Below are 5,616 nucleotides of genomic sequence, written 5' to 3'. Positions count from 1 at the left end.
AGAGTTTATTCTTACACGATATATCCTAATTATGGCTTCCCCTCCCTCTAGTTCTTCCAGTCCCTCCCCACCCACCCCCTTTCCATCTGGATCCACCTTCTTTCATCTCTCATAAAAAAAAAATTCTAAGGGATAAAAATTAAAAAAAATAGTAAAATAAAACAAAAACAGTCACATCAATGTTGGACAAAATAAACAAACAGAAGGAAAAAGAGCCCAAGAAAAGGCACAAGGAAAAGAACCCCACTTGTTCACACACTCGGAAAAACCCATAAAAGCACTAAACTGGAAGCCATAATGTATACACAAAAGGACCTGTGGGGAAAAAAGAAAAGAGGAAAATATATAAATAACATAATATAAAACATCAAGATAAATATTTTAGAAAGAAAGAAAGATGCCCTGACACTGTATTATGAGACAAGGAACTTCCAAAGATGCTGTGAATTCCCATTTGCATGGGTTATCCATTGAAGAAAGCTTCTGTGTTAGGGATGGGGCATGTGTACACTTCTCCTTTCAGCTCTAAGACTCTTGCAGGCCCTGTGCATCCTGCCTCAGTCTCTGTGACTTCATATGTGTGTCAGTCTTGATTTAGAGGGTGTATTAGTGTTCTGTTGCTGGGAAGAGACACCATGACCCAAGAAAGTTTTACAAAAGAAAGCATTTAATTGTGGGCTTGCTTATGGTTTTAGAGGCTTAGTTAATTATCATCATGGCAGGGAGCATGGTGGCACACACAGCACTGGAGAAGTAGCTGGGAGTTCCATCCTAGTCCACAGGGAGAGAGTTGGCCTGGACTTTTGAAACCTCAAAGCCCACACTCAGTGACATGCTTTCTTCAATAAGGCCACCACTCTCTGATGACCAAACTTTTAAATCTGTGACCCTATGGAGTTCTCTCTCTTTCAAACAACCATAGTATGTGTTCCCATTGCTTTCAGGAGGAAGCTTCTTCAACGATTGCTGTGCAAGGCCCTGATCTATGAGTATAGCAAAATGTCCTTAGGATTTGTTTTATTGCTACATTTTTTAGAACAGTAATATTTGGTTTTAATCCACGTTCCTGGGCTTTCTAATCTCTGTTTCTTGGTCATCCAAGCAGTGCTGGGTATGGGTTCCATCTCCTGTAGTGGGCCTGAAGTTAGATTAAATTAGATACTGGTTGGTTACTCCCACAAGCTTTGTGTTTTTGCCCTAGCATATCATGCAGGCAGGGCACCACTGCAGATCAAAGGGCTTGTGACTAGGTTGGTGTTTGTGTTTTTCCTTTGGTAGCATACAGTGTGCTTTCCTGTATCAAAGATGCTAACACGTAGGGATGAAAGCTCTGTGTACCAGCCTGACTCTTCCATGTTCAATGAGTTGTATAGAGGTCGTCTTCAGCAATGGGACCTTGCTGTCAGTTTGTGGAGAGCAGGCTATAGTCTTGACAACAGCCTGTGTTGTTTGGGGGTTCTCATGGGACCCCTTTGGACAAAAATTCAACTAGATGTAACCCAGTCCTGGTACTAGAAGCTTCATTTGTTGAAAAGAGATGTCCAGTTGACATTATTTGGCAATTTCATTTAGAGAACCTTTTTTATGTATATATTTTAGGAAGCTTCTGCTATATTAGGTCTGATGCTATTCCTAAAATGGCCCTTAATTTTAGCTGTTTTTCCCCATATTTCTCTCTCAATCAAGGTTAATCTAAATAAAAACAAATGGGGAGAGAAAGGGGAACAGAAGATAGGCAGGTCAAATGGGAAAGGGTATTGAAAAGTCAAATGTTCTCTTTTTGCACATCTATGTTGAGAATGAAGACGACTTTCAGCTGTCACATTGTCCAGAATCCAGAAAATGCCACTACTACTCTGAATGGATGCACAGTTGTGGTAAAGGGATCCAGAGGAAACCTTTGAAAGGTGTTGAACCACATCAATGTATAGTGTCTCCTTGGAAAGAAAAAGAGGAGGTTATGGGTTGAATTCAAGATGGGCAAACAGAAAGGCCATTGTGTGAAATATCTGGAGTCACTTACAGAATTGATGAAAGGAATTACCCTGGGCTTCTGTTACACCATGATGTCTTTGTACCCCCACCCCTATCAATGCTGTTGGGTTTTTTCAATCAATATTGTCATTCAAAAGAATGGATCTCTTGTTAAAATCTAAAACTTGTTTCACTGAAATTTTCATCTGCAGGGTTTGGATCAAGATGGGTATTACCTGTTCTGTTTATCAAGTCCAGAAAGATGAATTAATATTGGAAGGAACCTATATCGAGGCAGTCCCTTGGTGACCCCTCCTTCTGTCAGGCTCCCAACTTGGGTTGCCCACTTTCCCCATGGCCTGGTACCTGGCTTTAGACTTCACCTTCTCACTCCCATGGTGAGTGAGGAGGAGGGGTCAGGAAGCCTGGAGTTGGGCTGGGTGAACCCTCAGACCTGGTTAGGGTCCCAGCCCCACCCAAGTGGGCCTAGAATGGGGCCAGGTATTGGACAAGGCACAGAGGTGCTGGGGATCTACCCATGTCCCCGCCACTGTGGTGGTTTGTATATGTTTGTCCCAGGGAGTGTTGGAACAGGTGTGTCCCATAGTTGTAGGCTTTAAAGTTCTCATCCTAGCTGCCTAGAAGCCAGTCTTAGCAGTCTTCAGATGAAGATGTAGAATTCTCAGCTCCTCCTGGACCATGCCTGCCTAGATACTGCCATTGTCATGCCTTGATGATAATGGACTGAACCTCTGAATCTGTAAGCCAGCCCCAATTATAAGAGTTGCCTTGGTCATGGTGTCTGTTCACAGCAGTAAATCCTGTGGACCTTAGGTTGGATTGGGACTAGTGCCTCAAGTTGGCCTAGAGTCTTTGTAGCCTGAAGGACAGGCAGGAGCACAAGTGGAGAGCAACTCAGAGAGGGCCTCCCTTGGGCACTGTACTGTCCACTCCAGTGCTGTGAAGTTGGAGAAGATGTAACCAAGTCCCCAGGAGTTCCAAAACAAGAAAGCCCCGCAGGCATAACTAGAGCAATTTGCCAAACTGCTGAAGCAGAAGAGTACACTCGGGCTGACATGGGCCCCCCATGGGTGTTCTCTTAGGAAAGGTGTTCAGCCAGACCACTATCCATGGCTTTGAGGTCCGGAAGCTCAGCTTCAAGGACTTGTGTAAACTGAGGCTCCTGCTGGAGAAGTGGGTGGAGGAAGCAGATAACATTGAGAACCTTCAAGGAGGTATGCGAAGCAGAAACCCTGGCGCAGGCCTGCAAGAGAAAGCCAATGAGCATTGAGAACTGTGTGAGGGGGAACCTGAAGAACACGTTTCTGCAGTGCCTGAAGCCTTCCCTGCAGCAGGTCAGCATCGTTACCAAACAGCTTGGGCTGGAGAAGGATGTGGTCTGTGTGTCATTCTGTAACCTGAGCCAGGAGGGCAAACAAATGATCAAGCACTGACTATTCCCAACAAGTATGAAGCTGCAGGGTCTCCCTTGGGGGCAGGCTCTATCCTTTCCTCTGCTTCCAGGGCCCAATGTTGGTTCCCCAGGCTATGGGAGCCTTCATTTCACCACACTCTACTCTCTAGTCCCTTTTCATGAGAGTGAGGTCCTTCCCTCCGTTCCTGTCACTGCTCTAGGCTCTCCCATGTATTCAAGCTGAGGTGACATCCTGGCCTGGGGATGAGGTGAGCCTGGGGAAAGGAGGTAGATAAACGGAACCTGGAGCCACCATGACTTTGGGATTGAGCTCATTTACTGAGGAGAGATTAAATCCCAAAGAGGGTAGGGGAGGATGAAAGTTAGTGATGCTTTAGAGCGTGAGCCATCGCTCATCATTCTGTTCTTGAATTAAAAAGGCCTGGGACAAAGTAAAAGAAAATACTGAATTTGTTTCAAATTTAGCAATCCATAACAGTGAAAATCAAAAGGATTCTAAAACCTTTTTGATAGTGTCTATGTTTCTGCAAAAGGAACTGAGCAACAGGATGAAAAGTTATCCAGCTCCATAAACAGGGTCCTGGATCATAAGAGCAATTTGGGACCTTTTTTGAAACAATAAAAGATTTCTATTGAAAAAACAAGTGCGAACACTGTTCATTTAATTGAGTGTGAATAGACGAATGAGGAAAAATCCTACAATTTCTCCTGCTGATGCTTCCATAGCTCCAGTAGCACATGGAAAGCTGTTGGATTGTACACTTAATACTAGAATATGTGCATTATATATCACTAAAGGTATTTTTATACAAATATATTAAACATACCAATCAAATCTTCTAGATTGCCAGAATAAAAGTAAGACCCAACTACTACACAGAACATACAGCAAATCCACTTTAAATGTTGAAAGTCAAAGAATGAAGGGAGGCATCTTTTGCTTATACTAAGCCTGAAAAGGTTGATGAAGCCATGTTTCTGTTACTAGATATATAGCAGAATATTTCATAATGATAGAAGACCAAGGGAAACATCAAGGTCTGGTTTTCAGTTATGACATGGAGCCAGAGTAAAGCCTGAAACTTTGAAACCCCTAATGGAGAACACAGAGAAGCACTTCAAGAAGCTGATGGAGGAGGATCTCGGTCGGCAGAGTACTTGCCAAATGGGTAAAGCTCTGAGTTCCATTCCCAGAACCACATAAAGCTGGCATGCTGGTAGCCATCTGCATTGTCAGAATGGGGGAGTTAGAGGGAAAAGGATCAGGAGTTGCAGGCCAGCCTTAGCTACATAGTGAGTTGAGGCAACCCTGTGCTACACGAGACTGTCTCAATTAAAAATAAAAGGTATGAATATAAGCAATGACTTCCTGAATGGGACACAGATGGCTGCAGAAATAATGGCAAGAATTGACTAATGGCATTGTAGCAAATGAGAAAGCATCTTCTGAGGACCACTGAGGTGGCCCATGGGTAAAGGTACTTGCTTCCAAGCCCGAGGACTTGAGTTCAATCCCAAGGTTCTTACTGAAGAAGGATACATTCAATTCCTGCATGCTGTTCTCAGCCCTCCACATGCTTGTTGATATGGCTGGCTTGTGTATCCCATAAAAACACACACACACACACACACACACAATAAAAACAAACAAAATGTTAAAAAATGGTCTTCACAGTAAGAGAAACAGCCAGGCAAAGAGGCAAGGTAAATAGGAGAGAATCTTTGTCAGGTATTTGTTGAATATGTAAATAAGTTTAAGAAATTAGGCAGAATTGGAGAGAGGTTCAATAACTAAGAGCACTTATTGTGAAATCAAGACGACCAGAGCTTGATTCCAGCATTCATGCACCAAGGCTGCTCTCTCTCTCTCTCTCTCTCTCTCTCTCTCTCTCTCTCTCACACACACACACACACACACACACACACACACACACACACACACACCCGTAACCACAGATCCCAGGAGAATAGAAACAAAGATCTCTGTGGCTTGCTGGCTTCTGGCCTAGATTCAGGGAGCGATCTCATCTCAAAGAACATGCAGTGCCCTCTTCTGCCCTCTGCATGTGCACTGGCCAGCCCCCACTTATGTGCATATACTCATACACAGATATACATGCTTACATATTGAAATAAGGAACGAAGGAAGGAAGGAAGGAATTTTAAAAATTAGCTCAAAGAGCAAGAAATGCAACCAATGAGTGGAC

The 5,616-nt window shown here is 43.6% G+C and overlaps 1 pseudogene; it reads left to right on the top strand.

Annotated features, from left to right (window-relative positions):
- The first annotated feature begins 2,328 nt into the window (after nt 1-2,328).
- LOC116888898 lies at nt 2,329-3,632 on the top strand (annotated as a pseudogene).
- Nucleotides 3,633-5,616: the final 1,984 nt, after the last annotated feature.

Source organism: Rattus rattus, chromosome X (assembly GCF_011064425.1).
Source record: "Rattus rattus isolate New Zealand chromosome X, Rrattus_CSIRO_v1, whole genome shotgun sequence".
Taxonomy (NCBI): domain Eukaryota; kingdom Metazoa; phylum Chordata; class Mammalia; order Rodentia; family Muridae; genus Rattus; species Rattus rattus.
This window is presented reverse-complemented; position numbering and strand designations above follow the sequence as displayed.